General features: G+C 33.9%; 1 long non-coding RNA gene across 2 annotated transcripts in view; it reads left to right on the plus strand.

The window, feature by feature from the left end:
* Positions 1 to 24,645, plus strand: part of LOC123570899 (uncharacterized) — a 454,883-nt gene that overhangs the window by 139,135 nt on the left and 291,103 nt on the right. The window contains exon 3 of one of the 2 annotated variants that reach the window (XR_006695113.3): positions 3,433 to 3,475. This is a non-coding gene — a long non-coding RNA (uncharacterized lncRNA). Of the gene's footprint in view, positions 1 to 1,291; positions 1,796 to 3,432; positions 3,476 to 24,645 lie in introns of those variants that run through there. The other variant, XR_012429936.1, reaches the window with a different exon arrangement.

Consider the following 24,645-nt stretch of genomic DNA (forward strand, 5'->3'; position numbering starts at 1 on the left):
TGTGTTTAATCTACAGATACATTTGAAAAGATTTGACAACTTATCACTCTTTGTTCTTAAGTCCATAAATATATGATATTGCACCACTTATTTATGCCTTCTTTATCTCAGCTATTAAATTTTCTTATTTTTTAGTGATGAAATCTTTTACATGTTTTTGTTACTTTTTTTGTAAATGCAGTATGCATTCTGATGCTATTGCAAGCAAAATTTCTTTTTTCATTATCATTTTCCAATTGTTTGCTATGAATAAATAAAATACAATTAATATTTGTGTATTAAATTGATATTCCAAAGCTTTGCTAAATTTAGCTATTGTTTTTAGTATCTGTTTTGTGGATTTATTAAGATTAATTATATAAAACAATCCATGAATAGAGATAGTTTTACTCCTTCCTTTCTAAGCTTTGTCTTTTTTAGTTTTTTTTTTTTCCCTTGGCTAAAATATACAGTTCAATGTTGATCAAAATTGGTGACGGAAGGCATCCTTTTATTGTCCCAAACTTAAAGGTGACAAATTCAGTTTTGTACCATTTAGTGGGACATAAAATATAGATTTCACATAGTGCTTTTTATCAAGTTGAAGATGTTACCTCCTATTTAAACGTTGTTGAGGGTTTTTATCATGCATAGTTGTCGACTTTTGTCAAATGTTTTTTCTGCATTTGTAGAGGTGATCGTACTTTTTCTCTTTATTCTATTTATATGGTGAACTGCACTAGTGTATCTTCTAATAAAAAACATGACTAAGTAATATTTGTTCTAGGAACACTACTAGAACAAATACTACTTAGTCATGAAGATATATTGTTGGATTTAATTTGTTAATATTTTAAATATTTTTCATGGGGTGATGTTTCTTAGTATTTTGCAATGCCTTTGTCAGGTTTTGGTATCAATGTGTCTGGCCTCCTTCACATAATAATAGATATGTGGCTATTAAGCTATTTGTTTTAATTTATGTCAACTTTGATACATTGTATGTTTCACATAATCTGTTCATTTTACCTAAATTGTCAGATTTATTGGCATAAAATTGATAACATTGTCTTATTATCCTTTTAATTTCTGTAATATCTTTAGTGATGTTCCCTCTTACATTTATGATATCGGCAATTTGATTTTTTCTGTTTGTTTGTTCCTGGACAATCTAGCTATAGGTTTATTAAATTTCTTGCTATTTTCACTGAAATAACTGTAGACTTTGCTATTATTCTCTATTTTAAACAATTTATATTTCCTTAATATCTGCTCTAATTTTCCTTTTTTTTTTTTTTTTTTTTTGAGACAGGGTCTCAGTCTGTCGCCCAGGCTGGAGTCCACTGCAACTTCTGCCTTCCGGGTTCAAGTGATTCTCCTGCCTCAGCCACCCAAGTAGGTGGGATTACAGGCATGCAGAACCACAGCTTGGCTAATTTTTGAAGTTTTGGTAGAGACGGGGTTTTGCCGTGTTAACCAGGCTGGTCTTGAACTCCTGACCTCAATTGATCTGCTCACCTTGGACTCCCAAAATGCTGGGATTACAGGCATGAGCCACCACGACCCACCTGCTCCTATTTTTATGACTTTCTTTCTTCTACTTAATTTGCTTAATTCTTGTTTTTCTAACTTCTTAAGTGGAATCTTAGGTCATTGATTTTAAAACTTTCTTTTCATTCTAACATATAAATTTAGAGTTATAAATTTTTCTCTAAGCACTACTTTAGCTGCAACAAAACATTGTTATATTTTTATTATTATTTGTTTCAAAATATTTTTTAATTTCCTATGGGATTTTTAATTTGACTTATGCATTACTTAGAATTATTTTATTTAATACCACAGTTTTTAGGGGTTTTTCTTGATACATTAATTTTATTTCCAATTTAATTCCTTTTTTTGCATCATACATGGTACTCTGTATAATTTCACTCATTTTAAATTCATTGAGAAAATTTTTAATGTACCCATGTAGGATATATCTTGGTGAGCATACATGTTTCTTTAAAACAATATGTGATCAGTAGTTGTGGAGTAATGTTCTATTAATATCAATTATGTCAAGATAGTTGGTAGTGTTGTTAAGATAATCTATATTTCTGTCTAATTCTGTAGGGTACTAAGAATAGTATTTAAATTTTCAACTATTCTCATCAATTCTGTCAATTTCTGCCTTATGTATTTTGCAGATTTGTTATTAAGTACATGCATTATTATGACTATTATGCCTTTCTGATGAACTGACCTTTATTATCTCTGGTAGTGATTTTTTACTTGAAGATTTTTTTTTGTCTGATTTTATTTTGAACAGTTCAGCTTTCTGATGTTTATAGTTTGTAAGATATATCTGTTCTATCTATTTACTTTATTTATGTGTTTATATGTAAAGTGTTTCTTATAGACCACATGTAGTTTGGTCTTATTATCTTATTCCATTTGAAAATCTCTTTTACTTGGATTGTTTATTTCATTAAAATTTAATATAATTATTGATATTATTGGATTTATGTCTACAGTTTCATTGGTTTTGTGTTTACCCATTTTTTGTTTGTTTCTTGGGTCCAGATTTTGGTTGAATTGTTTGTATTTTTTTTGTTCCAAATCTATTTTAATTTATCTCTTGACTTTTAGGTAGACTGCCAATTTTTTTGTGTGTGTGTGCGATTGTTCTGTGGATTACAAGACACATCCTAAATGTTTTGGTCTTCTTAAATTCAGTATCATATTACTTCACATAAAATAAAGAACTTTGCAAACTATGGGCCCATATACACTCTTTTATTCTTTGTGATCTAATGTGTTGTCTCTTGAAAATATATAAACCTCTATAATGTAATTAATGTTTGCACCAAATAATCTTATGCATTTTTTATGAAAAAATAGCCATTTATATTTACTGAGTTATTTCTCATATCCAATGCCTTTATGAAGATATGAGTTTCCATCTGTTATCATTCTCTTCTGCCTAAATAAATTTATTTAACATTTGTATAATACAGGTCTGTTTGTGGAAAATTATCTTGGTTTTCTTTTGTCTGAATATTTTTATTTAATTTATATACTTGAAGGATATAATTTTTCAATATAAAATTCTGGATTAACAGTATTTATTTTGTTGCATGTTTTAAAGATGCTGATCTAGTTTATTCTGTCTTCCATAGTTTCTAAGAAGTCATTCAAATTGCTGTTCAGTTGAAATTAATAAATAACTTTTTTCCAGCTACTTTTAGTACTTCATCTTTCATTTTAAGCAGCTTGGTTATGCGAGGTTTATTTATATAAATGTTTCTTGAGATCACTGAATTTGGTGGTCCTGTTTTTAGGAATTATTCTGCTTTGGGCTCATACAGCTTCTTGAATTACTAAATGTATGCCTTTTGCAAAATTTGCAAAATTTTAAGCCATTATATTTTCAAATACATTTTTCACAGTCTGTCTCTACTCTCCTTTCAGGACTCTAATTACACATGTGCTTGATATGGATCTACAAATCCCTGTGAGTATTTTAATGTGGATGTTTCACTTTCTTTTCCTTTTCTCCATTATGGAGAATAACTTCTATTGATATACCTTCAAGTTATCTGCTTTTTCCTTAGTCATGACCATTCTTTTGAGCCCATTCTTTAAAGTAACTTCTGAAATTGTAATTTTCAGTTGTAGAATTTCTATTTTGTTTTTTTCTTCAAATTTTCTGTCCTTTAATTTATAGTACTTATATTTTCCAATTACTCAATAAGCTTAGCTAAAATGCCTTCTTTATGTTCTTGTTTGCTTATTCAAATATCTGGGTTATCTTAGGATTGGTCTCCAATGACTGTCTTTTTTCTTGAGATTTGATCGAGTAATTTTGGCTTGTATTCTCAACATTGTAAATGTAATACTGAAGAGACTCTGGATCCTGTTTTACAACTCTGAGGAACTGATGTCTTATCAAACAATTAACTTGGTTGAACTCAAGTAGCAAACTCTGTCTCTTGGTTGTGAGCTCAAATCTCAGTTCATTCTTTGATCTTTATCTGGGCTACTTGTATTCTGCTCTGTACATGCATAATTCTGGGACCAACCAGAGATTTGGGCAGAATTTATACATAGAATATGGGGCTCCCTTTCTATGTTTATTTATTTTATAGATTTTCCCCATTACTTTCTAGTGGTTGTGGTTGCCCCAAACTCTGTCCTGTGGGTCATGAAGCAAGGAAAACAATAGGCTTATTAGCGCAGTTTTAACTACTAAGGATGTAATGATGAATATTTAATAATTTGATGTCTGAAAAAATAAGAATGAAACAATGTTAGCATTTTTTTATTACCACGATGTAAATACTCAGAGCATAGCCAACTTTAAGCTGCATGAGTCATTGAAAATTGAGTTGAGAAGTGACACCCACAAAGAGCTCTCCTGAGCCAGTGTGAATTGGTTCCAGTATATCATTGTAAACACCTCACAGGGTGTTTATAGCTCTGTTAAAAAATAAATTATCCTAAGGATAAAATCCATACAAATTAGATACTCATGCTTATGACCCTTTTTCCAAGGTCAACTCACCTTCAAATTTCAGAATCTGACTTTTTATTACTTTCTATACATATGTTTTGTTCGTTTTTCTTGATGCTATGTTGTTTTTATTCCTGTGCTATTTTGTGTTTTTAAAAAATATTTTGCTCATTACTGGTAATTGTTACTTATTGGAGGGTAGGTTCCAGGAAGAACATCATTTGATTATACCATAAGTGAAAATTTAACATGCTTTTCGAGATCTAAGCTTATTTCTTAACCTGTATCCGGTTCATTGCTGTAACTACTACTTAGTAGTCCAAGTATGTATTTCACTCTGTTCCTCTTGTGATTATTCCAGGGCTGCCTGTAAAGCCCCAAATCCACAAATAATGCTATAAATATATCGTTATGTGTGTCCTTATACATGTATTCTTATGGACTTATTTGAAGCTTTCTCTAGGGTCCACACTAAAAAGTGGGCCATGGTACATATTCCTAGTTTCACAAAGTCCTATCCAATTATTCTCAAGAATGGCTGTCTTATTTTCACTTCCACCAGCTGTGCATTAGGTGTACCAGTTCCTCACATCTTTTCCAATGCTTGTTGTATCAAAGTGATACATTTTTGTTGATCATAAATTGGCATAAATTACTTTAATTCACATTTCTCTAATTAACAATAAAAACATCTCAGTATATACTTAACAATCAATCAAGCTTCTCCTTCCATCTATTAGATCTAACTATTCTTTGTTCATTTTGCTATTGTATTTTTCCTTTTTTTGTTGAAAGATAAAACTTTCTTGTATATTCTAGATATTAATTACTTGCCCTTTCTAGATGTTGAACACATTGTATTACTATCTGACTCCTGATATTTACTTTTGAACACAAATTCTTAAGGATTATATAAATAAATCCATCAGTTTTTGTGTCTTGATATTTTTGCTTTATGAGTCTCATTATGCACCCCTTTTCAACTCAAGCCCACAAAAGTTTTCTGCAAATTATCTTCTTTTAGCATTATGATGTTACCAGTTGTTTCCATGCTTAATAAAAAATATAAATAGAAAAATATGATAAAATAATTAAGAAGCTCAAAAATTCCTGGGCTTTATCGTAGACCTACTTCATCAGAACCACTAGGGCTGAAACCTTGGAATTTGCATTTTTATAAGCGCCTCTAATACAGCCAGTTCTTTGAGGTATTTGGGAACCCCTAAATTGTATGATATTCATAGTTATTTGCAAATTTGGAATTCATGAATAGTCTATGAACATTTAGGTTTTTGGTTTAAATTGTTTTTTGTTTTTTTTTGAGACGGAGTCTTGCTCAGTCGCCCAGGCTGGAGTGCGGTGGCGCGATCTCGGCTCACTACAAGCTCCGCCTCCTGGGTTCACGCCATTCTCCTGCCTCAGCCTCCGGAGTAGATGGGACTACAGGCGCCCGCCACTACGCCCGGCTAGTTTTCTTTGTATTTTTAGTAGAGACGGGGTTTCACCGTGTTAGCCAGGATGGTCTCGATCTCCTGACCTCGTGATCCGCCGGTCTCAGCCTCCCAAAGTGCTGGGATTACAGGCGTGAACCACCGCGTCTGGCCTGGTTTAATTTTTAATACAAATAATGATAGTATATATCTCTGGTCAACGTGGTATTGTAATGCATGTATATATTGTGTAATGATCAAATAGGATAGTTAGCATATCCATCACCTAAAATACTTATCATTTCTTTGTGCTGAGAAAATTTTTGTTAATTATACTCATCATACTGTGCAATAGAACATCGAAGCTTATTCCCCCTTTCTAACTGTACGCTTGTACCAAATGACCAATATCTCCCCTTTCCCCATCCACAACCCACCTTTCATGACCAGCCTCTGGTAATCAGTATTTAACTGTCTAGGGTTTTTTTTTTTTAGTTTCTATGAGTTTGAATTTTTTTTAGATTACACATGTAAGTGAGATTATACAGTACTTGTTGCCCTGTATCTGACTTATTTCATTTAGCATAATGTCCTTCAGGTTCATCCATGTTGTCACAATGGCAAAATTTCCTGTTTTCTAAATGGCTGTATAGTATCCTATTTTGTACATAAACGACATTTTAAAAATTATTCATCCATTGGTGGGCACTTTGGTTATTTTCATATCTTAGTTATTGTGAATTATGACACAATCAACATGGGAGTGCAGATATCTCTTTGATATACTAATATCAATTTCTTTAAATATATACACTATTCTAGGTGCTCTGGCTCACCCCTGTAATCCCAGCACTTTGGGAGGCGAAGGTGGGTGGATCACCTGAGGTCAGGTGTTCAAGACCAGCCTGGCCAACCTGGAAAAACCCTTTGTCTGCTAAAAATATAACAATTATCCAGGTGTGGTGGCAAGTGCCTGCAATTCCAGTTAGTTACGAGGTTGAGGCAGGAGAATTGCTTGAACCCAAGAGGTGGAGGTTACAGTGAGCCATGATCACACCACTGCACTCCAGCCTGGGTGACAGAGTGAGACTCCATCTCAAAAAATAAAATAAATAAAATAAAATGAATAAATAAATACATAGATGTGCAATTTCTGGATCATATGCTAATTCAACTTTTAGTTTTTTAAGAAAACTTCGTATTCTTTTTCAAAATGGCTGCACTAATTTACAATAACAACAGTGTGCAAGAGTTCCATTTTCTGCATATCCTGTCCAACATTTGTTATTTTTTGTCATCTTGATAATAGCCCATCTTACACCTTTGAAGTGATACATCATTGTGGCTATAATTTGCATTTCTCTGATGATAAGATATGTTCAGCTTTTTTCAAATACTTGTTGGCCATTTGTATATCTTCTTTTGAGAAATCTCCTTTCTTGTCTCTTTTTTTTTATTAGTTTAAGTTCCTTGTATATTTTGTATATTAGCCTCTCATACAATGTACGATTTGTAAATATTTTCTCCAAATCTGTGGGTTGCCTCCTCAACCCATTGTTTCCTTTGCTGTGAGAAGCTTTTTAGTTTGATGGGATTCCATTTGTCTAATTTGCTTTTGTTTCCTGTGGTTGTGGGTTCATATCCAGGATATCACCACTGCCCACATCAATGTCATGGAGATTTTCCCTCTATTTTATCCCAGTAGTTTTACAGTTTCAGATCTTATGTTTAAGATCTGAAATGGTTGATTAAATCAACCATTTTGAGTTGATTCTTTTATAAGGAGTGAGAGAAACATCAATTTTCATTTTTCAACATGTGGGTATCCAGTTGTTTTAACATCATTTATTGAAGAGACTGCCCTTTCCTTATTGGGTGTTCTTGGTAACTTCGTTGCAAATCAATTGACTGTAGACGTGTGGATTTATTTCTGAGCTCTTTATCCTATTCCATTGATTAATGTGTCTGTTTTTATGCCAGTACCATGCTGTTTTAATTGCTACAGCTTTGCAATAAATTTTGAAATCCAGTAGTGTGATGCCTCCAGCTTTATCTTTTCTGGTCAAGATTGCTTTGACTATCTGGGGTCTTTTAAACTTCTGTAAAAAAATTAACATTTTTTAATATTTCTATGAAAAATGACATCAAGTTTTGATAGAGATTGCATTGAATCTGTAGATTTGGTTATTATGGCCATTTTAACAATAGAAATTCTTCCAGTCCATGACTATGGAATAGCTTTCTATTTATGTATGTCATCTTTAATTTGTTTAATCAGTATTTTATTCTTTCCAATGTATAGATCTTTCACTTCTTTGGTTACTTTCACCCTAAGTATCTTACTTTACTGGATGCTATTATAAATGAGACTGTTTTCTTAATTTCTTTTTAAGATAGTTCATGGTTAACAGATAGAAACACTACTGATTTTTGTATGTGGATACCAATGCTCACCAATTCTTTTTAACATAGTACTGGAATTCCCAGGCAATTAGACAAGAAAAGGAAATAAGTGCATTCTAATAGGAAAGGAAGAAGTGAAATTGTCTGTTTGCTGGTAACGTCTTATACATAGAAAACAATAAAGACCCCCCCGCCAATGGTAATAATTGACAAACTAATTCAGTAAAGTTGCAGGACACAATAATCAAAATTTAGTTTAAAAAACTAAGCATCTTTAATATATGACACTAATATAGTTTGGATTTGTGTCCCTGCCCAAATCTCATGTCAAATTGTAATCCATAATATTGGAGGAGGGGCCTGGTAGGAGGTGATTTGATCATTGGGGCAGACTTCTCCCTTACTGTTCTCATGATAGAGTGAGTTCTCACAAGATCTGGTTTTTAAAAGTTTGTAACGCTTCTCCCTTTGCTCTCTCTCTCTCCTGTTGGCCATGTGAAAATGTGCTTGCTTCCCCTTCTGCCGTGATTGTAAGTTTCCTGAAGCCTCTCCAGCCATGCTTTCTGTACAGCCTGCAGAACCATAAGCCAATAAAACCTCTTTTCTTTATAAATTACGCTATTTATTTATTTATTTATTTATTTATTTATTTTTGACATGGAATTTTGCTCTTGTTGCCCGGCTGGAGTGCAATGGCGCTATCTCAGCTCACTGCAACCTCAGCTTCCCGGGTTCAAGCTATTCTCCTCCCTCAGCCTCCCCAGTAGCTGAGATTACAGGCATATGCCACCATGCCTGGCTAATTTTGTATTTTTAGTACAAACAGGGTTTCTCCATGTTGGTCAGGCTGGTGGTCTCGAACTCTCCACCTCAGGTTATCCACCTGTCTAAGCCTCCCAAAGTGCTGGAATTATAGGCATGAGCCACCACACCGCACCCGGCCTCGTTTTTTTTTTTTTTTTCTCCTATAGCATGCGAGAACAGACTGATACACTTTACTGTTCTGCAAGAACATCCAACTCAGTTGTCTTATTTCAACCCCAGAAGTTGAAAAGGTTTAGAAATAACATTGGGAATGAAATATCTCCTTTTTAATGAAATTATTTGAATTTAATTCATTCAACAAACATTTATGAAATATCTACTGGGAGCCAGATTACTAGACTAATATGATAAAGTCTACACTTCATCTCTATTAATAGTAGTATTCATATAGAGTATATTTTCTGGATCTTTAGACACTGCTTATAAGATAGCTTCCTTGTGCCCCTTGTAGTCGGAGGTAACAAAACTGGCATATAAAACCTTTACGGAGGAAGAATACAAGCCACCTGGCAACCAGACATGTCTTTGCATCATACATGACTACAACTCATGTAGGGGTGAATGTCAAAACATAACAATGCCTGTTATCACATATTAATGTGAATAGGCTTCCAACGTATGCTGATTTATAAAATTAGAGATTAAATAATTTTATATTGCCTTAGAACTTCATTTTTAAATTAATCAATACATTCGTATAATTGTGAGGAAAATGCATTGTACAGATTCTTCTCATTCTATTTGAATGCGGTCTTCTCTTGATCCTGAACTTACTGAAGAACTAAGAATATAATGTAGTCACCATTTCTTCTTCCAAATTTCAATATTTTCTAAAACTTTTTATGAGGAAGATTACCATGTGGTGTTATCTAAGAAAAAGTAGGTCAAAATGAGTCTCTGAAATGACTTCTAAGTAAAAAATTTGCCTTGTTTTATTTTCTTTTTCTCTGCTCATCATCATTGCTTGTAAGGAATTGTTTCAAGAAATGTACAGCAATCTTATTATTCTGATGTAAATGAAGCCATGTCAAACCATCAAGGATTTCTTGTCATGAAATTTCACTTAAACAGTTTCTAGCATCAACTGGTAATTATCTTATCTTATTCCAAAATATAAGTCCCTGTTCAGTCTCCTAGGGAACCTATAACAGATATATATAGGCTTAGATCTTGCCATAAGCACTATATTTCATAATAGCTCTTTAGCTTTAAACTGAAAAGGCACCTCATTACAAAATTTGTCACTGAAAATCTATTGTATTTAGAGAAAGTTTATTGACTCTTGAAGTTTTACTAAGAATGTGATTTTTCTTTTCCCTGTTCCTCCTGTGTTATGTAAAATTTAGTTAAAATGGTGTTAAATATTTGACAACCTCTAACCAAGTGAACTTCACTTGCATAAATTTACTTCTAGGAGTCTAACATTAGTTTTCATCTTCCATAACAGTAATATTTGTCTATATAGCATTGTTTGTACATGTATAAAATCTGTGTACAACATATGCACATGGAGTTTATGTGCATACAAATATTTTATCAGATTTTAAATACAGTTTTTTCTTAGCACTAGTTTGAAGAAAATGTAGTTCAAATTTTCCATTGCACTCATGTTTCTCACTGAATATCAAACACAGTGTACATTTCCCCTTTCTCTTTAAGTCAACCCACATTTGGGGTAAATGATTTTTTTTCCCATTTGCTTTACTGTGAATGGAATACAACCTTTCCAATCCTTAATGGATAAATACATTCTACTTATAAATTGCAGTGATTTTAGAGACAAAAACTAGAGAGAAAAAACCAACAAGCATGTTTTACAGTTTTGAATGTCTATATATTCAGTGTCTTCCTGACTTAAATATTTCTCTCTCTCTGACTTGCCTCCACTATCTAAAATTATCTGATTCTCTGACTAGTCTTAATTTCTTCTTCTCCTTTTTAGACAGAGTCTCCCTCTTTCATGGAGGCTGGAATGCAGTGGTGCAATCTCAACTCACTGTAACCTCCACCTCCGGGACTTAAGAGATTCTCTTACCTTAGTCTGCCATGTAGCTGGGATTACATGCATGTGCCATCACACTTGGCTGAATTTTTTTCTTTGGTGGTAGAGATAGGGTCTCACTATGTTGCCCAGGCTCGTCTCTAAGTTCTGAGCTCAAGCAATCCATTCATCTCAGCTTCCCAAAGTGCTAGGATTACAGGCCTGAGCCTCCAGGCCCAAACTTAGTCTCAATTCCTTGCTTGTTAAGGTGGTATATGGTATCCAGAAGTTTGAATAGTACCTTGAATTTTCACAAATGTAAGATTGGGGTCGTAGAAGAATTCATCTTAAAAGTATATCTTGGAATTAACGTAACAGGTTGATAAAGAGCATAGGCTTTCTAAGCCTAATAGACTAGGGTTTGAAGCCTGCTCTGTCACTTAATAATAGCAGTGACCTTGGGCAAGTCACTTAACTATCTGAGTCTCAGTCTCTTCATGAATAAAATGACGATAGTAATATTTGCCTCTCAAGTATATTTTTAATAACAAAATGTAATAATATGTATATTAAATGTAAAGTATAGTGCCTTGCATATAATAAGCAGTTAATCATTGTTTTATACATTGGGTGGGGTTATAGTAATCCTCCATTACATATGACTTGTGTTCAGTTCAGCTTAGTTCACCAAACATTAAGTATGTACAAAACAACAGACTCCTGCTAAGTTAACCCTAGTGATAAAAATATAAGTAAGACATGGTTTCTGTCTTCAAACATCTCACAGTCTATAATAATACAGACAACTAAATAGACAGTTCTAACACATAAGGATGTATGCAATGGCAGAGATATACATATTTTATAGGATCAGAGAAGAAGTGGTAGATTGAGGAAGGCAAAGGAGGACTTCTGGGTGGAGGGAGAACACCCTACCAGAATCTTAACTATTTAAGCTCTGGAAGGTGATGAGATTAATCTGAAGCTGTAAAGTAGCTGTTCCTGACAGAATGTAACCCAGCAGATAAGCATACTGTCTCTGAAGCCAGACTGTCTGGGTTCCATTCCACCGCTTAGGGGAAATCACTGAACCTCCTTGTCCCTCACTTTATCCATCAATAAAATGGAGAAAACAACAGTTCCAAACTCACAGGGTTGGAAGTATTAAGAGTGCTTAAAAAACACCTTGATAAATAGTAAGCATCATACAATGTTATCTTAGCTCTTTCTGCTATATTTTTTAAAGACGAAATAATAAAAATGTAATCATTCAAATTGACATATATCTGGGCTGACAGAAATAAAAGTGGATTGAAAATTGCCTACTATATTAGCATGTAATTATATCTAATTTACTAGTGATACGTTATATCAGCAATCAGGACACAGTTACATTTACTACTTGATTCTAAAAAATAAAAAGGACTTTAAAAATGAGAAATACCAGTGTTAAAGAAGAGAGCTAAAATATGTTTTTATACATGTTGTCAAAGTACTGATTATAACTTAACCTTATTATAAAAATGAAACTATACAACCTAAACATAATTATAATAGAAATGTACCTTTTTAACCAGTGATTCTTAAACTGTACTCAGGTTATTTGGTAATGCCTCAGAAGCACTGCAACAAATAAGCACTTTCTGCTAAATACTGAATTTGTATTGCCCATTCATTGCTTTACCCTAAATGATAAATAAGGGAGTTTCTAGAAACCCATTTAGGATTTTATTTCAAAACTTTAAAAATATTATTTTCATCTTTTAAAACATTTTATAATCACTCAATACTTTTAGATACCAATTTTATTGCCATTAAACCTTGCTATCGATTGTATCATTGTATAAAATATATCAAGTGACTTACATTGACAACAGGATAATGCTTTTTCTGAACTCCTTTCTACTGATTAAAACAAAAAAAAAACCATAAAATGAACCTTCTATCAAGACTTGTATGAATATTTTTTCTTCCAAGATGGCAGATTAGAGGCTTTTAGCAAATATCGGTCACTTAGAAATGGAAAAGTAGTGCATGAAGATCAACTCTGTGAGCTTTAATTCAAGAAGGAAAATGGGAATCCACTGGAATAGTGAAGGACGTCCCAGATCCCAGGGAAATGTAAGTGAGCAAACAGCACCCATGATGGAATTTGGCTGATCAAAAGAGCGAAGCTCTAATATATGACAGGGGAAGAGAGTTGCCCATGGGGACTCTTCTTTCCACTAAGGGATCCATGAAGCTAAGGCCAAGGGAGAGCACTTTGTTCTTCTAAACCCTGGAGCTAATTTTGGGAGAGGCTTGGAGACTCTGAGAGGTCAAGATAACAGACAAAGTTGCTGGCATTTCCCCAGACCTGAGACCAAGCTGAGGAAGCAATTTTCAATCCAGGCTTTTATAAAGTCAGTCATTCTTCAGTGACCCATCAGTGTGACCATGCAGACATTTCCATCTCAAGCTACAGATTGGAGTGCATGCTCTGGAGTTGTGTAAGGGCTTCCAAAGCTAGAATTGAAGGTGCTGGAATTGTTATCTCACCCATTACAGGTCTGGAGTCAAATGAGAGTTTCTGCAGCCGTGGTTTCTCCTGGACAGTGAGACTTGCAGCCAGAGCCAGTTTGGCAATTTGGAAACTGTCTGCATGTGTCATTCCTGGGTGCCTTAGCTTCCTCTCTTGAGATTGTGGCTCAGCAGGCCACTCTCTGCTTCACCCCCAGGCATATCTTCAGGCATTTGAAGCGCCCAATCAGAAGTTAGCAGCCTGAGCCCCCCTACCCTTCCTGAGCAGAGACCTTTCTGTATTGGGACCCTTTCCACTCCATACCAGTCATAACTCCAGGCATTTGGAGCACTGCTTCCTTGGATTAGCAACTTAAATTTCCTCACCCTTCCTGTTTAGAGATACTAGCATGCGTGTGTGTGCCATCTTTGCTTCACACCCAGGCATATCTGCACAAATTGGGAATGACTGCTCATTGGGATGAGCAGCCTGAGCCACACCACTATTCCTGTACAGAGACTGTGGTGCAGCAGGGAAATGACAGATATAGAATTCAGAATTTAGTAGACAAAAAAACTCAATGAGATCTAAGGGAAAGTTCCAATCTAACACAAAGGAAACAGAAAAATAGTCCAAGATTTGAAAGATAGGATAGCTGTATTAATAAAGAACCAAAAAGAACTGCTGGAATTGAAAATATCACGATAAGAATTTCAAAATACACATGGAAGCCTTAACAACAGACTAAATTAAGCAGAAGAAAGAATTTTAGAGCTTAAAAATAGTCATTCAAATCAAACCAGTCAGACAAAAAGAAAGAAAAGAGAATTTATAAAAATCCACAGAGGCTTTAAGAAATATGTAATTTTGTAAAGCCACCAAATGTATGACTTATTGGCATTCTTGAGAGAGAAAGAGAGAAAGTAAGCAACTTTAAAAATGTATTTGCGGAAGAAATACAGAAAACTCTCTTGAGATTTGGTACAAGATGATCATCCTCAAGGCACACAGATGTCAGACTATCAGTGTAAAAGAAAAAAAATCTTAAAGGCATCTATAATAACTGTAAAGGGAAACCCATCAAACTAACAGTAGAATTTTCAGCAGAAACCTTATGAGCCAGAAAAGATTGGGGGTCCATTTTTAGCATTGGTAAAGTAAAGAAATGCTAGCCAAGAATTGCATATCCTATCAAACTAAGCTTCATAAACAAAGGAGAAATAGTCTTTCGTAGACAATATACCTCTAAGGGAATTCATCACCAGCAGACTACACCTACAAGAGATGCATAAGTGATTTCTAGCCATGGTAACAAAAGATCAATACTTACTATCCCAAAACACACAAGCACATAGCCCACAGACCTTATAATGCAAATACACAATCAAGACTACAAAACAACTTGCTAACAACAATATGACAGGAATAAAACCTCACATATCAATATTAACCTTGAACAAAAATGGCCTAAATGCCCCATATAGAAGACATGGAGTGGCAAATTAGATTTAAAAAAAATAAAAACAAGACCCATCTTTTTTCTTTCTACAAGAAACCCATCTCTCGTGTAATGACACTCATAAGCTCAAAGTAAAGAAATGGGGAGAGATCTATTTTGCAATGGAAAACAAAGAGAGCAAGAGTCACTATTCTTGCATTAGATAAAATAAAGTTTAAACCAACAACATTAAAAAAGGACAAAGAAGGGCATTACATAATAACAAATGAGTTAATTCGATAAGAAGATTTAACTCTTCTAAATATGTATACACCTAAGATTGGAGCACCCAGATTTATGAAACAATTACTTCTAGACATAAGTAAAGAATTTTAACAGTCACACAATTAAAGTGGAGGACTTCAACGTCCCACTGACAGCATTAGCCAAATCACTGAGGCAGAAAACTAACAAAAAATGCTGGACTTAAATTCAACACTTGACTAATTGTACCTAAAAGACATCTCCATAATATTTCACCTAACAAACAAAGAATATACCTTCTCCTCATCTGCACATGGACTATACTTGAAGACTGACCATGTGTTCAGTCACAAAAAAAGTCTCAACAAATTCAAAAAATCAAAATCACACCAGACATATTTTCACACCATAATGGAATAAAAATAGGAATCAATATTAAGAAGAACTCTCAAAACCACACAAATACATTAAAACCAAAAAACTTACTCCTGAATGACTTTTGGGTAAACAATGAAATTAAGACAGACATGAAAAAGTTATTTGAAATACACAAAAAAATAGAGACATGACATACCAAAACCTCTGGAATACAGCAAAAGTAGTATTAAGAGGAAATTTTATAGCACTGAATGCCTACACCAAGAAGACAGATCTCAAATTAATAACCTAACATTGCACCTCAAGGAACTAGACAAACAAGAACAAAAAATTCCCCAACACTAGCAAAAGAAAATAAATAACTAAATTAGAGCCGAATTAAGTAAAACCGAGACCCCCAGAATCATACAGAGGATCACTGAAACAAAAACGTGGTTTTTTTTGAAATGATAAACAAAATTGATACACTGTTAGCTAAATTAACAAAGTAAAAAAGAGAGAAAATCCAAATAAGCACAATCAGCTATAACAAAGATTATATCACAATAGATCCTGCAGAAATGCATAAGATCTTCAGACTACTATGAATTTCTCTATGTATACAAATCAGAAAATCTAGAAGAAATTGATACAATCCTGGAAAACAAGACAACCTCCCAATATTGAACCAGACATGAACAGATATCCTAAATATACCAATAAAGAGTAATGAAATTGAATCAGTAATAAAAACTTACCTATCACCAAAAGTGTTGGACCAGATGGATTCACAACTGAATTCTATCAGACATACAACATAAGCTGTATATAATATAATATACAATATAAGCTTATACAATATAAGTTGTTACAATCTTACTGAAACTATTCAAAAATTCAAGCAGGAGGAAATTCTCCCTCCCTCATTCTGTGAAAGCAGTATGATCTTGATACTAAAATCTGGCAGAGACACAACAAAAATGGAAAACTACAGGCCAATATCCTTGATGATTATACTTGTGAAAATCCTCAAAAAAATACTAGCAAATCAAATCTGGCAACACATCAGATAGTTAATTCACTACAACTAAGTGGACTTTATTGTTGAGATGCAAAGATAGTTCAACATATGTAAATCAATGAATGTGATTCACCAGATAAACAAAAGACCTAGGATCATATCAATAGATGCAGAAAGAGCATTTGATAAACCCTAACCTGCCTGCATGATCAAAACCCTCAACAAACTAGGCATTAAAGGAACATACCTCAAAATAATAAGTGCCATTTATGACAGACCCACAGTCAACATTATACTGAATAGGCAAAAGCTGGAAAAATGGTCTTTAAGAACTGTACTAAGACAAGAATTTCCACTCTCACCACTCTTATTCAACATAGTAATGGAAGTTCTAGCCAGACCAATCAAACAAGATAAAGAAATAAAATACATCCAAATAGTAAAAGAGTAAGTCAAATTATCTGATTTTACTGATGATACAACTCTTTACCTAGAAAACCCTGATGATTCCACCAAAAGACTCCTAGATCTGATAAATGACTTCAGCAAAGTTTCTAGATGCAAAATGAATTTACAAAAATAATTTGGATTTCTATACACCAATAACATTCCGACTGCTAACCAAATGAAGAACTAAATCTTATTTACAATAGATATAAAAATTATAAAATACCTAGGAATATATTTAACAAAGGAGGTGAAAGATCTCTATGAGGAGAACTAAAAAACTCAGCTTAAAGAAATCTTAGATGAAAAAATAAATAGAAAAGCATCCCATACTCATGACTTAGAAGAATCAATATCGTTAAAATATTCATACAGCCCAAAGCAATCTACAGATTCAATGAATCTACCAATTTCATTTTCACAGAATTAGAAAAAAAAGCTATTTTAAAATTTATATGTAATTGAAAAAGAGTTCAAGGGCTCTTTAGTCAGAGGTGATGAATCCTGCCAGGATTGGATCCTTCCCTTCAAGGCCAGGAAGGGTAGTGGTGGGTGAGGTGGGGAGCAAGAGAGGATGATTTATGGCTACCAAAAAATTAGTTAGAAAGAATGAATAAGATCTAGCATATGATAGTCCAACAGGGTGACTATATTCAATAATAATTTTATTATACATTTTAAAGTAACTAAAATAGTATATTTCCATTGTAATGCAAAGGATTAAAGCTTGAGGAGATGGATATTTCATTTACCCTGATGTAATTGTTACCCATTGTATGCCTGTTTCAAAATATCCCATATATACCACAAATACATACCCCTATTATGTACCCACAAAAATTAAAAATAAGACATTGAAAAAGTGTCCAAATTGGCAAAGCAATCTGCATTTAAAAAAAAAAAAAAGTTGGAAGCATCACATTGCCTGACTTCGAATTATACTTCAAGGCTACAGTAACCGAAACATTATGGTATTGGTACAAATATAGACACATAGACAAGTGAACAGAATAGAGACCTCTGAGATAAAGCTACACAACTATAACTAACTCATCTTCAACGAAGTCCACAAAAATAAACATTTCAATAAACTATCCAATAAAATATGCTGGGAAAACTGGCTAACAAAATGCAGAAAAATGAAAGTGGACCTCTACCTTTCAGTATATATAAAACATTAATTAAGATGTATTAAAGACTTAAATAAAGTCTTTACAGTATAAAAGTTCTGAACAAAAACCTAGGAAAAATTCTAAACAAAAAGCCTAGACATTTGCCTTGACAAAGAATTTATGTGGGTCCCAAAGGGATATTCAACAAAATAAAAAATAGACAAATGAGACCTAATTAAACTAAAGAGATTCTGCACAAAATATAAAACTCTCAAAAAAGTAAACAACCTACAGAATGGTAGAAAATATTTGAAAACTATTCATCCAACAAAGGACTGATATTCAGAATCTATACAGAACCTAAATGAATCATCGAGAAAAAAAGTAATACCATTAAAAAGTGGGCAAAAGACATGAATAGATGCTTCTCGATAGAAGACGTACAAGCAGCCAAGAAACACATGAAAAATGCTCAATGTTACTAATTATCAGAGAAATGCAAATCAAAACCACAGTGGGTTACCATTGCACATCAATCAGAATGGCTACTATTAGCATGTAAAAAAAGTAACAGATATTGGCGAGGTCGTAGAGAAATGGAATGCTTATATTCTGTGGGTGGGAATGTAAAGTAGTTTAGCCACTGTGGAAAGCAGTATGGTGATTCCTCAAGGAGCTCAAAACAGAGCTATCATTCAACCCAGGAATCCTATTACTGGGTATGTACACAAAGGACAATAAATAATTCTACCAAAAAGGTCCATTAACTTGTTTCTTCATTGCAGCACTATTCACAATAGCAATGATATGTAATCAATCTAGATACTCATCGGTGATGGATTGGATAAAGATAATGTGATACATATATACCATGAAATACCACAGAGCAATAAAAAACAAAATCATGTCCTTTGCAGCAGCATGGATGTAGCTGGTGGCCATTATCCTAAGCAAACTAATGCAGGAATAGAAAAGCAAATATTCTATGTTCTCACTTATAAGTAAGAGCTAAATCACGAGTTCATATGAACATAAAGATGAGAATGATAGACACTGGGGGCTGCATAAGGAGGGAAGAATGGGGGCAAGGACTGAAACACTTCCTGTTGGGTACCATGTTCCTCACTATCTTGGGAGTATAATAAAACTTTGAGAGTGCTTCTGATGCCTTCTATTTCTAGTTCAGTAAAAAAGCTGGAGTAAAGTGAATATTATTATTAAGACACCATTATCTAGTAGAGTCAACCCAAAATATCTGTAATGATGCTATCATTCAATATTTATTAGTACACAAAGTATGGTTAACTAATAAAAAAGAATTTGCAACATTGTGTTCATTGTTCTCACCAAGTTTAACTAGAAGGTACTTAATGGTCTTAGAAAGTTCAGTTCTTCAACACAAATAGAACAGTATAACCTTCCAGTGCTACTCAAGCACTTTTTGCTTTAAGGCCTATAATTTATATGCCATGGAGAAGAATATTGTAGCAACCAGGTCGGCCTGCTACTAATAGCATGTGGCCAATTTATAGCAAAGAAATGAAAATCAATGGTAAGTTCAAATCACAACTGTTAGCTACTAACGTTTTCTGTTGTAGATGAATATCACTGGGCTTAGCATGGCTCATTTATTTTCAGTACTCCCTGTCCTCTTGTCATGAGGTCTGTTTTATATTGTTCTGTTTTCTTAGTCCTCAAGTACATAACTGTTCTGAATTAGGGGTTGTGGCAGATAAACACATTATTTAAATTATTCACTTCATAAAGCAATCATATGACAGATCTAGAACAGAATTGATATTTTATGTTGAGGAATTTTATTAAGTTTTGTTTGAAAGCTTTCTGTTATACCATATATTCAGTTATGTTACAGGTCAATGTATTGCTCATGTGCACATAATGGTGTGTGAGAACATATTCCTTTATTACAAAGATATGTCGCTGACACTAGAAGTTATAATGAGATTCAGTGTCTGAAATTGACCAGTGTAATAAGGAAATTGGGGTTATAAATGAACACGTTTAAAGGAGAGTTAAACAATTCTTTTAACCCTTGTTGAAAAACGGTTTAAATATTAGTTTAATTCTATACTTTTGAAGTTAAACAACTATAATGGAATTGCTGATTTACAGCCTTGCAAGGGCTCAAAGGTCATTGTTGTTTTTAACAAGACGGTGGAGCTAGATATATAAAATGGATATATACAAATGGAAAGACACTAGGTGACTTTTAGATGAACCAGAACCTACATGAACGGTTCCTTGAATAGGTCTGTTAGCAAATACACACAGACTTACATTGCTCTTACTTTTTAAAACTATAAAGCTAATTAAAGGTACACTTCAAATCTGCAGAGCACACATGTAAGTATGAATATAACTCATGTTTCTTTTGTTGGCATGGAGGGAAGTTTCTTTGATAAAATAAATCATTAAATATAATTTATTTAGGGCTTTCAGGCTACTATCATCTCTATTCTAATAGCCAGATAAAAGGAAGCCTGATAGACAGTATAATGCATATTCTAACTTCTTGTTTTAGTTATAAAGGAAAAAATTGGCTTTTGGAAAAATACAGGAGCATTTGACAAATTAATAGCCCACTAGAGAACACTTAGGGCCTACTTCATAGCAGCAGAACTCCCTGCAGAATAAATCATAATAAATCTTTTTAAATGTAAGCCAAGAAGAGGGCATGCAGTAACTTTAGCAAATGAAAAATAGTATAAGTAAGATAAAAATTTAAAGCACAAGAATGCTACATTAACATCAAATATTATGAATGCCATGGAAAAATAATATACTTGGGAGACTCAGAATAAATCAAGTGATACTTTAAGGAGTTAAGAAAAATTGCATAAGAGATTAGGTTACCTGACTTTCCTCCCTGCCACAAGGCAAAGGTATCAGATGCTTCATACACCTGTGGAAGAAGACAACAGTGTTATCTATACTATTGTTTCCCTTGAAGTTAAGTGTATTCAAAATGTAAGCTTCACTATGCAAGAAACAACTGAATACTTGATCAACATCTTTTTCATTATTCCCCCTCTGTGGTCTCAGAAAAAGCTATTTATTATATACTTCAGTAAGACCAGAAATGAACAAGAATTATTTTGACAAAACTATTTCACCTTGCTATGGTTGGATATGGTTTGTCCCCAAAAAATTCGTGTTGAAATTTGATCCTCGATGAAACAGTATTGGGAGGTGGGACCTAATGGCAGGTGTCAGGTGAAGGCGGATCCTTCATAAATGGCTTGGTGCCATTTTCATGGTACTGAGTAAGTTCTCACTCTAGCAAGACTGGATTAGTTTTCACAGGAATGGATTATTTCCCATGAGAGTGGATTGTTATAAAGTCAAGATACCTCTCCGGTTTTGCTTTTCTGCACATGTCTGCTTCCTGTTTGACCTTCTGCCATGTTGTGACAGAGAATGAAAGACAACCAGAAGCTGAACAGATGCTGACACCATGCTTCTTGAACTTCTCAGTCGGCAGAATCATAAGCTAAATAAACATTTTTTTTTTTTTCAAAACACTCACCCTACGGTATTCTGTTCCAGCAACACTGTACAGATTAAGAGATTATACCGTATCTCAGGGAATCATACCAGTATGCCTTTATATAACAAAATATTGCCTATGTTAGAGACTTATGAAGCATCTTAGAGTTATTCATCTTTAGTCAGTGATATAAATCTATTTATTCCTTCTTTTTCTAACAGTAGTTGCCTAGTGTCCTACCTCTCTGATTACTCTGCTGTTTTTTTTCATATAGACATATATTTTATATTAATATTGGATTCATTCAATAATAATTGGATTTATTTTTCTAGAGCTTTGGCTCATCTGACTCTATGCTCATTTTGACCTTATTTTTTCCTACGACATCAATTAACATTTATGTGCTAATGCCTCCAAAGTTTATATATTCAGCCCAAACCTCTCGAGTTCTATACATCCGTATCCAACTGCCTATTGAACGTATCCACCTGGGTGTCTCACAGGAATAGCAAACTGATCATGTCAAAAACTGAATCCAACTCTGACTTTAAATATGTTCCTCTTCCAATTTTCCTGGCTTCAGTGAGTGGAAAAACTATCATTCATTTGAGCCAAACATTGGCAATCATTTTATATAAAATTTTCTCAACCATGTTATAAGAAAAAAATAATACACTATGAGATAAGCACTTTAAAATACGGGATATATTTTGTCATTCAATAATCTACCTCTAGGTAATCTACCCCTAAGTACTACCTAAGAATGAATGATGGCTAAATGTAATTACAGTCACTCTACACATAAACACATAGATACTCTTTTTTCTAATCTTCATATTAATGTGTTCGTCTCTTTGATGGAGGCTTATCCATAATACATAGATAGTCTTGATTTTCTTTATTTTTGAAGGAAAAAATGCTAGATCTAGAAGTCTTATTTGATATTTTCTTCTTTTCATCAGTTCGAATATGTCATCTCATTGTTTTCTGGACAATTTGTTTTCTAATATTTCATTTGTAAATTTTATTAAGGGGTTCTTTTATGTGATAAGTTGCTACTCCACTGCTGCATTCAAGATTTTCTGTCTTTTGACAGTTGATTATGATATATCTAGGATAGAACTTTTTGAATTTGTCTTAATTGAAATTCACTGAATTTCTTGGATATGTAGATTAATGTTTCTAATCAAGTTTGGGGAGATTTTAAACATTATTATTTCAAATATTATTTCTCTTTTTCCTGTAATTCTGTGACCCTCATTATACATATGCTAGCATTCTTGAGGAGGTTCCACATTGCTTTGAGGTTCTGTTTATTTTTATTTAATTTAAAAATTTTTCTCTTCCTCATACTGGATAAACTCAATTGACTTATCTTTTTTTTTTTTAATTTATTTATTATTATTATACTTTAAATTGTAGGGTACATGTACATAACGTGCAGGTTTGTTACATATGTATACTTGTGCCATGTTGGTGTGCTGCACCCATCAACTCATCATTTACATCAGGTATAACTCCCAATGCAATACCTCCCCCCTCCCCCCTCCCCATGATAGGCCCCTGTGTGTGATGTTCCCCTTCCTGAGTCCAAGTGATCTTATTGTTCAGTTCCCACCTATGAGTGAGAACATGTGGTGTTTGGTTTTCTGTTCTTGTGATAGTTTGCTAAGAATGATGGTTTCCAGCTGCATCCATGTCCCTACAAAGGACGCAAACTCATCCTTTTTGATGGCTGCATAGTATTCCATGGTGTATATGTGCCACATTTTCTTAATCCAATCTGTCACTGATGGACATTTGGGTTGATTCCAAGTCTTTGCTATTGTGAATAGTGCCGCAATAAACATACGTGTGCATGTGTCTTTATAGCAGCATAATTTATAATCCTTTGGGTATATACCCAGTAATGGGATGGCTGGGTCATATGGTACATCTAGTTCTAGATCCTTGAGGAATCGCCATACTGTTTTCCATAATGGTTGAACTAGTTTACAATCCCACCAACAGTGTAAAAGTGTTCCTATTTCTCCACATCCTCTCCAGCACCTGTTGTTTCCTGACTTTTTAATGATCGCCATTCTAACTGGTGTGAGATGGTATCTCATTGTGGTTTTGATTTGCATTTCTCTGATGGCCAGTGATGATGAACATTTTTTCATATGTCTGTTGGCTGTATGAATGTCTTCTTTTGAGAAATGTCTGTTCATATCCTTTGCCCACTTTTTGATGGGGTTGTTTGTTTTTTTCTTGTAAATTTGTTTGAGTTCTTTGTAGGTTCTGGATATTAGCCCTTTGTCAGATGAGTAGATTGCAAAAATTTTCTCCCATTCTGCAGGTTGCCTGTTCAGTCTGATGGTAGTTTCGTTTGCTGTGCAGAAGCTCTTTAGTTTAATGAGATCCCATTTGTCAATTTTGGCTTTTGCTGCCGTTGCTTTTGGTGTTTTAGACATGAAGTCTTTGCCCATGCCTATGTCCTGAATGGTACTACCTAGGTTTTCCTCTAGGATTTTTATGGTATTAGGTCTAACATTTAAGTCTCTAATCCATCTTGAATTAATTTTCGTATAAGGAGTAAGGAAAGGATCCAGTTTCAGCTTTCTACTTATGGCTAGCCAATTTTCCCGGCACCATTTATTAAATAGGGAATCCTTTCCCCATTTCTTGTTTCTCTCAGGTTTGTCAAAGATGAGATGGCTGTAGATGTGTGGTATTATTTCTGAGGACTCTGTTCTGTTCCATTGGTCTATATCTCTGTTTTGGTACCAGTACCATGCTGTTTTGGTTACTGTAGCCTTGTAGTATAGTTTGAAGTCAGGTAGCGTGATGCCTCCAACTTTGTCCTTTTGACTTAGGATTGTCTTGGAGATGCGGGCTCTTTTTTG

The sequence above is a fragment of the Macaca fascicularis genome, chromosome X, assembly GCF_037993035.2.
Source record: "Macaca fascicularis isolate 582-1 chromosome X, T2T-MFA8v1.1".
In the NCBI taxonomy this organism is placed as follows: domain Eukaryota; kingdom Metazoa; phylum Chordata; class Mammalia; order Primates; family Cercopithecidae; genus Macaca; species Macaca fascicularis.